At 40.1% G+C, this 8,693-nt stretch overlaps 1 long non-coding RNA gene across 1 annotated transcript; it reads right to left on the reverse strand.

Annotated features, from left to right (window-relative positions):
• Positions 1-401: 401 nt before the first annotated feature.
• Positions 402-3,851, reverse strand: LOC108889835 (uncharacterized). The gene is made up of 3 exons (XR_001962062.2): positions 3,551-3,851; positions 788-923; positions 402-541 (listed from the first exon to the last, which is right to left on the reverse strand). It is a non-coding gene; the product is annotated as an uncharacterized LOC108889835 (long non-coding RNA).
• Between the last annotated feature and the right edge of the window lie 4,842 nt (positions 3,852-8,693).

Below are 8,693 nucleotides of genomic sequence, written 5' to 3' on the forward strand. Positions count from 1 at the left end.
ACACTTGGTACAGGACACTGAGATCACAATGTGAACCATAATGTGACTGTAAGCAATGATCCTTGTGGAATAACATTCACTAGGATATTACATCATGTCTGCAAGCATATTATTATTTTAAAGCATATTTGCAGCTTAAATATAGAAAAATAGAAAGTGGGCCTCCTTATAGTGTACATAAATCAGCCACAACAACAAACCATTTTCCTAATATTGTGTAGGTCCCCCTTATGTCACCAAAACAGCTCTGACCCACTGGTCATGGACATGGATACAGGAACTCTGGGAATGTCCTGTGGTGTCTGGCACCAGGACACTGGCAGCAGATTCCTTGGGTCCTGTAGGTTTCAGGATGAGGCCTCCATGGATCTGACTTGTTCCAACACATCCCACAGATGTCAGATCGGATCTAGGCAGTTTAGAGGCTGGCTCAGGTCCTTGCACTCTTTGTCGTGTTCCTTTGAGCAGTTTTTGTGGTGTAGTGAGTGCATTATCACCCAGATGAATGGCAGGACCCAAGGTTTCCCGGCAGAACACTGAACTGTAACAAGATGTTCAGTGTTATTCACATCACCTGTCAGTGGTTCTAATGTTGTGGCTGATCGGTGTATAAAGGCAACAGTATACTGTTGATGCTTGTCAAAGCATCAACCAGCATCTGAAACCACTACACCCTCCACCCACACACACCTTTCAGATGTTGGAACTGGTAGTGACGACAATTTCTGTAACTTTAGAACTACCAAGACCTTGAGAGAGACAGATCAGCCAAAGTTTGGGTACTTACATATGCCTTACTCCATCTCATCTTTCCAGTCTTTACATCTGTATCCCTTCCTTCTTCGTTCTCTCCATGCCACACCCTTATCCCAAGGGGCATGTTCAGTCCCACGGGGGCCCACAGAGAATTCCTTGGACTCTTTCTTGCATAACAGAGGGGTGAAAAGTGAGATGTCAGATATCCTGTCACGAGCCACTGTCAACACCCATGGTCTGCTTACTTTGGTCAAGGAAAGACACTTTTGCATATATTCACTTAATCCAAATAGATGCAATTTACTACCACTATGAATTGCATGTGTGTCTATGTGTGTGTGTGTGTGTGTGCGTGTGTGTGCGCGTAACTTTGTGGTTGCTTGCATGACCAGCTCTTTATAAGGCATTTATTCTCCATGGCGAGCCAGTGTGTCAGCAGAGCTTAGCTGACCTGGGAACATCACCACAAGGAGCTAACGTAAGCAGAAGCAAAGTGTTGACATCTGCTGCACGGAGACCTTTTGCTTACATAAGATTGAGGGAAACTGATCTATGTCTGCATGTTAGAGTGTCGGGGCTCGCAGGGAACATGCTGAGGGAAATCACGGATTCTTTACAAACTTGGGTTGAGAAAGAAGAATGAAGCCAGAGCTCAGAGTAATATTTTTTTCTTTCTACAGTGAAAAGTGAGGGAGAGTCTTTGAATGGGATAATTATGTGTAAGACATGTAAGACTGTCTAATGCTGAAATGCCTGAAGATAATGATAATGAAATGGAGGAGCCTTAAAAGATAGCTATAGTAAAAAATCCAAATATACTTCAGTGGAAGAGCTTTTTAAGAGTCCATCATGCTATACACGTGTGATATACTTGATTTGAATTTAGCCTGGCATCTCTGTCACATGTGATGTCCTTGCTCACTATCTTCACTGAGCACTCCTTTCACAAACTCCTTTCCTCTGTTTCAGCATAGTAATTGTGCCTCCGTGTGAGATATAATCTAAAATTTAAACATCTAAAATGAAAGGGAAGGTAAAATGAAATAATTCTCTCTGAAGTTTTGTGATTTATTTTAATCATGCTCTGTAGATGTCCTGTAAGATGCTGTATACTGCTCAATTTGCATGTCTTGCATGTCTGTTCCTGCAAATATATTTTCTCCTTCAGAACATTTCACAGATTTTAGCAAATAACTCAAATTTAAGAGCTAATTTACCTAAAACTATAAAGTTGAATATCTAGTTTTTTACCTCTCTTCTCTCAGTCCATGTGATGCCAGCAGCTTCAAATGCATTTATATCAATCTTACAATCACAACAGGATATATAAAGCACAAAGGCTTCATGGACTGGTAACAGGAGTGCTGCAGGTGTCACATGATAGTGTGTGTCAGGGCTCCTCTGGGCCTGAGCGCTTCACTTATTCCTCCTAACCTCCTCACCTTGTGTTCTGAGACTCAGGGACATGGTAATCTAACACTGGGCAACCTCTGCTCTGAAACGGCTCAGTGGATCCAGCAGGCCACTTAACACCGAACAGCACCTCATATGTTCGACGTGCCTGCGTACTATCATGTGCACATTCTTCTGTCAGTGAGCAAGAGAAAGAATGAGTTCATAGTGATAATTATACCAACCCAATAGACCCATTTTGAGGGCCCCCAAGAGAAATGGTAAGAATATGGTACAATGATCTCATCTCACCCTGACCTCAGTTATGTCCCAACACGTGCAAAAGATGAGAGAGCCTCAAGGGTGTGACAGTTGTCCTGATAACTGGGGCATCACTGCTGTCAATTAGTGATCTTATTTTTTTAAAGAGGATGCATCAAGATCTAGTCCACAGACAATGTTAATAGAATCAAATGGAGCAAGAATTTCATTTTCAGCTGTAGTTGATGTTTTTTCCCAACTTGAAACAGAAGCATAAAATCTAACATTTGCTGAAATATTAGTAAAAATATTTGGACTTAATCTAATATTACAAACTTTCTAAGTCTGTTGTCTGTTGATGTGTTTCACAAGACAATACATTACTGTCTGCTGCAGCAGTGCAGTCACAGACTTTCTGGCAAAGTAAGCCAAAGACAACTGAGCTCTCAGCCAGCTCTCTCCTTCGTTCCCTGGCTCAAGAAACTGTCTGATCTGTGTAAATAGCAGGCTGGGCCAGCAAATATGTGACATTAGGTCTACATAAACACAAGGAGGCAGGAGGATGATTGGTAGGCTCGCAAAGATGCGGTTGCTTCACCTGGTGTTTATAAAACCTCATATCTGCTGAGTTGACATTCATACAGCACTTAACGTCACCTGGCAGAGGCAAAGCCAAACGCTGCCAGTGACTCCATGCTGGCCACAGGTGTTTAGCAGATGACGCCCCTGTCTCTGTGAAACCCTGAGACATCAGAGTTGGTAGATATCATCGGGCTTTGGCTGGACCAGGTCCCCTATCATCAGAGGGCTTAAAGGAATCATCAACCGTTTATCTGTGTTCTGTCAAACAATATGCAGCACTGTGAGGGCTCTGCAAATCATCTTCTTTTCGCTGGAGTCAGTGCTGAGTAAGAGACTCTCTGGCTGTCTCATAAAGATGTGCACATGCACCCTGACAACACCCTTGCCTCCTGAGGGAAACAATGGGACACAGCTACGAGAGAACATGTTGATCCAGTGGTCACAGTGACTGTAACCCCCTCAACACATTACAGCAGCCCCTCATGCCGGCACTCTTTAAGATTAATTCCCATGCTATAAATAAAGACTTTCCAACGTACTGGTCAATGAGAATTCTTACCCTCATATAGACAGCCAAGTACTGCAAGTCCTTCTCAGTCAAGACTCTCTACCACTGTGGCATGCGTTTCACTGGATCACGTTACACTGCTGTCCATCAACAAGAGAGAGGAGAGGAGAGGAGAGGAGAGAGACAGTACATGACCAGAGATTACACTTGGAAGTGGATGGACAACCCATTAAATATTTTGTACCAAAGGACATCTCCAAATTTACACAGTCACATTTCCAAGTGCATGACAGAAGCTGACAGAAGATCAGTTCCTGAGATTTGCTGGCTGACATGCAAGAAAAGGTTGAGAGTAAATAGTCTGGCATCATCCCAGTTTTCCAGAGGTGTGACAGCTCACTGTTATTCTTTCTGCAGGGCGTGGTTTGTACATTATATTCTTAAAAGGATATTTATCATTCTTAAACTGAATCCTTGTCTAGACCAGAAAAATGCAAGAGTTTTGGACTCAGTATGTACAAACATTATAAAATACTAAGGCTCCAGATTCCTTTTGTTCAAGTTGTCTTCTGACAATCTATTGATTAATAATATTAACTCAAATTTAAACAAATGCAATTTAAATAGCCAGACAATACTACTTTCATCCACTCTAAAAGCAAGTATATCTGTTCACTTAGGAACACCTGATCTGATATTTATACTTTCTGTTTCATGTTGAGATAACAGAGTAATAGCAGCTGCAGCTCTACAGCAAACAGGACTTAACTACAGGTTTCACTTCATTGTTTGTTGCTGACAGGAAACACTTGAGCTAATCTGTAATTGCCGCCCTGAATGCACTGAACTTCCTGCAGGCCTCCATCATCAGTTACATGCTAGAGAATTGTGGGCATGTCTCCAAAGACACAGGTCTAATACTGAAATAATAGAAACAGCTGCATTTGACTGAACACAAAATTAGTTACTTCCTGTGAAATGAAAGGGAAAGAAGGATGAAAAGGGAAACTTGACTGAGATTGTTTAGCCCTGGTATACCTGATGGGAAACAGAGTTCTGCCTGCAGACAACAGATTTTTCATTTTTGTGGCTATCTGGGAAGAGGAGACTGTAACAGACTGGAGTGGTTGGAGGAACACCAAGATCTACCATGCCATCCTCTGTCCTCTTATTTATCACATACATGACAAAGAAGCATTTCTTTTTTCAACAATGAACCAAATGTGCCCACTGTAAAATTTCAGAACAGCCCTGAAGACACTGATAATAGTCTTGGAAGGACTTTTGGTTTCTGAAATAAACCAATTTGACTTTATGAAACAATGATACTGACTAAATACCTGAGGTAAAGATTTCAGTTTGAGATTCAAATTCAACACAAATGACCATAATTACTCAAACAGTACAAGAGTGACTGCCTAATAAAGCAAAAAATGTTAAATGTATATTTTGGATAGTTAGAGTTAGTTCTCATTAGCAGTGGCAAATGACAAATTCAACATGAGGAAACTGGTAGTAAATCGAACCAGCTTTTTGTTTTTCTGATTGAACAGCATAAGCAAAACAGGCTCATCTAATATGGCTTGACTGAAAACATCTCACATACTCTTTGAAAAACAGTGGAATGGGTCTCATATTGGTCAATAACAACACATACACACAAAAAATGGAGGGGTGCAGTTATATGAATTTCATATGGTCAATTGGTACAGAAATAGCACATACACATCTTGATGCTCTCCGTTTGTCTCCTATTGTCTTCAAAAAAGTGCACATTTAGTCTCTAAAACTGTAATTTCAAATAAATAAATAAATGAAAGTGACAGAGTGGGTAGTCATACCAAAATTATGGATATTAGAGTCTCACCAAGTGCAGAAATTATAAACCCATGCTGCTGGCCTGAATAGATAAGCCCATTAGCCAGCCCCTTAGAGTCACTCTCTGTGGTTGACAATAGGGATTTTGCATTCAAGATATCATGACACAGTGGCTAACTGTCTAGGAAAGGTGGGACTAGAACAGGTAAAGAGGCCTTATTCTTTCCAAACATCAGGGAATCAGGCTGGTCTTTGTGTGTTTGGCACCAGGCCTGTAACTCAACAGAGCAGTTACAGTCTGCACTTGATGACAGCACGTTTGAAAGCAACAGTATCTGTCTTCTTCTGTGTCCCTGTCTTTCACCGTCTCTGACTTCAGTTCACGTGTTATTGCAGGGCGCCACTAGTCATCCTGTTTCCTACCCAGGTTCAATAGCAATGTGACTTCCTTAGAGCCTGTACGCTGAGAGCTACAGGAGGACAATCAGGTTTGAAAAGAGGAAGTGAATTTGGGAGTGGGCTAGTTGAATACAGGAAGTGGGCTTATTCTGAGTATCAGCACAGCAAAACAAAGCATTCATCCTGTCCTCTGCCTGTAGTGCTGACGTACACACACACAATAACTGCTGAGTCTAAGACATCTGAGTCCTCTCATGTCTTAATCACACTACTGGACAAACACAAGGCACAATGGCTGAGACAAAACACAACAGGACTCACCAGAGAGTTTGAATCTTTGTTGCAGAGGGAAAAGCACAGGTGCAATTAATAACTTTGATTGACAATCACCTGCACTCAATTTAGGTGTTTAAGTTTTCCATGGCATGGCATGGTGAATTTAGATTGTATTTTGAGATGTTGGGGAACAGTTGGGATTTTGGACATAGAGCTATTCCTCATGTTCTACAGACATAAACTTCTGAACTATAGTTCAGTTGTATGAATAAATAATCAGTGTAATGTACGTGTAAAGCTGGCCTAAACCTAGACAACAATATTAACTCCACAAGACCATAAATTGGAAACCTTGCAAGTCCTATAAATAATATTGTCACATTTCATTCTTTTCTTTATTTTACACAGTTACACACACATTAGCACACAAAACCACACTAAATCTCTTCTAAATCTCAGCCTGACCAGTTGTATATGAATCATTAATTCAGATACAACTGTATCTTTGTGTCATTAGTAACTTAATGCCCAAATCCAGGTGACGCATTTACCAGAGACCAGATTACCTGATCTTATCCTCAACTGTCAACGCAGTGATGAAATGATTACAGGTTACAACGCCACAAAATGTATTTTTTTTATTTTTTTTATTTTTTTAGGTTCTGCTTGGTTGGTAAAGAAAAGAACATCATGGTCTGAGACTTTCACAACCACTGCCTTGTACCATGGCCACAGCCTGTTACATCATAACATCACAGTTGCATGTTAGAAGTTATACTTTAATAGCATAAATGCTTGATACAGATGGTGCTGTCTGTTATGATGAACGTGACGTCTGCATGTCAGCAAATTATTCACACTTAACGCAACATTCAATATGCATAAAACAAAGATAAATATTACACTTTACAACACAATACTGTCACATATATTGTGAAACATGATGATTATGAATTAGACATTTTTCAGAGAAAAACATACAAAATACTTTTTAGGAGGTATCCTGACTTTCTTCTGAGAAAAGGATCCTTTTAAATTGTGTTAAATACAAAACAATCAATGTAAACAGATTCAGGACAAGTTCAAACACTACCCCTCCTTTCTGCTTCTCAAACAAATGAACACGCACACAAAAAAACACATCACGGCTCATGTTCAGAGTGCACCAGGTTCAATCTCCTTTGGGAAAGGTGCGTATAAATAAACCAAGGAGTGGTGTCTTAACTGGAGGACTGACAGGCAAAGAAACAGGTCTGGGAAGTATGAAATACCTAGAGAGAAGTGAATAGACAGATAGATACAATTTACTGTACAAAGGTCAAAACACACACATATGGTAGTTCGAGAGCAGACAGGGAGAGAGTAACAAGTTCCTGGAAGAGCATTTCCACTGAAACTTATATTTAGTTTGTAATTAAAGATGTGTTGCTAAATAAAAACAAATCACCTTGTTTTTAAATGAGTTTACAAGATTTAAAAGACAACTTACATAATCAGAAAGTCACAATGTAAAGTCAACACGTGAGTAATATGACAGACCCACTGCAGAGAGAGTAAAGGGGTAAATGAGGGAGAAAGATACAGAGAGTAGGAGTGTCAGGTTGCAGCTGATGTGAGTTAAATAAACAATGTTGCAATTTAGGAATGTTTCAGCTTTAATTACAGTTACACACACACACACACACACACACACACAGAGAGAGAGAGAGAGAGAGAGAGAGAGAGAGAGGACTAGAACGGTTAACTTAGTCTGTTTTGAAATACCCAGAACCAGAAACTGTCCAAACACTGAACAAAACTCTTAGAGATTCAAAAATATGTTGCAACTTGTCTAAGAGGCCTCTTCAGTAGTGGTGAGTGGTGGTGAATCCCACTGACGTCACATGACAGCCACTTGAGTCACTGAATCTGCGTAACTATTGGGATGATGGTGCCTTTAAACCAACAACAAAATGATGGGACAACAACACAAGCAACTGTGCTGGTGTGGGCAAGTCACCAAAGAGCAGGGGATTAAGTATAAACCAAGGAGGTGAAGACGCAGTATGGAGGGTTAATAGTCTTTTGAGGCGGGCCTTTACAGCTCTGGAAAGTTATCACTGCAGAAATAACTGTTCATTAAATAAATGATAAATTAGCCCCATGCAACACACCATATATCCTAGAAGATATTCTACCTGGTATGCACAGGTGTGCTAGTCTGATTGGCTAATTGTTCCTGTTGTGATGAATTTGAAAATTTGCTACTTTTTACATTTACTCCACCACATTTCCTAGGTGAAGTTTTTTGTGTAGCTGCAAATGAGCCAGGATCAATAGTTTGAGTTAGTAATGTCCCAAGGGTTACACCTTTGTCAGGCTGAATATGAAAAAGCCAAACATTGAGAACCTTTTCATTCTTTCTTCTATATATTGTCTAATGCCAAACAACCTTACATTGTATGTAGTAGATAAGATGTCACAGACCCCTCTTGTAATTGTAATATGTTGTGGTGAATATGCTTCATGAAGTACGCCTTTTCAGCAAGTGCAGAACATACTGCAGAACAGGAACAAAGGAAGTAAAATCCAAAACTGACTCTGAAACTATGTTGCTTTAGATAACACGTTCATACTTGGCTGAGAAGTTCTGTTCTTGTACATGCATTCATTTGTGTATTGTAAACATGCATTTTAAATAATGAAATAATAAACACACACA

This window comes from Lates calcarifer, linkage group LG12, assembly GCF_001640805.2.
Source record: "Lates calcarifer isolate ASB-BC8 linkage group LG12, TLL_Latcal_v3, whole genome shotgun sequence".
Lineage (NCBI taxonomy): Eukaryota > Metazoa > Chordata > Actinopteri > Centropomidae > Lates > Lates calcarifer.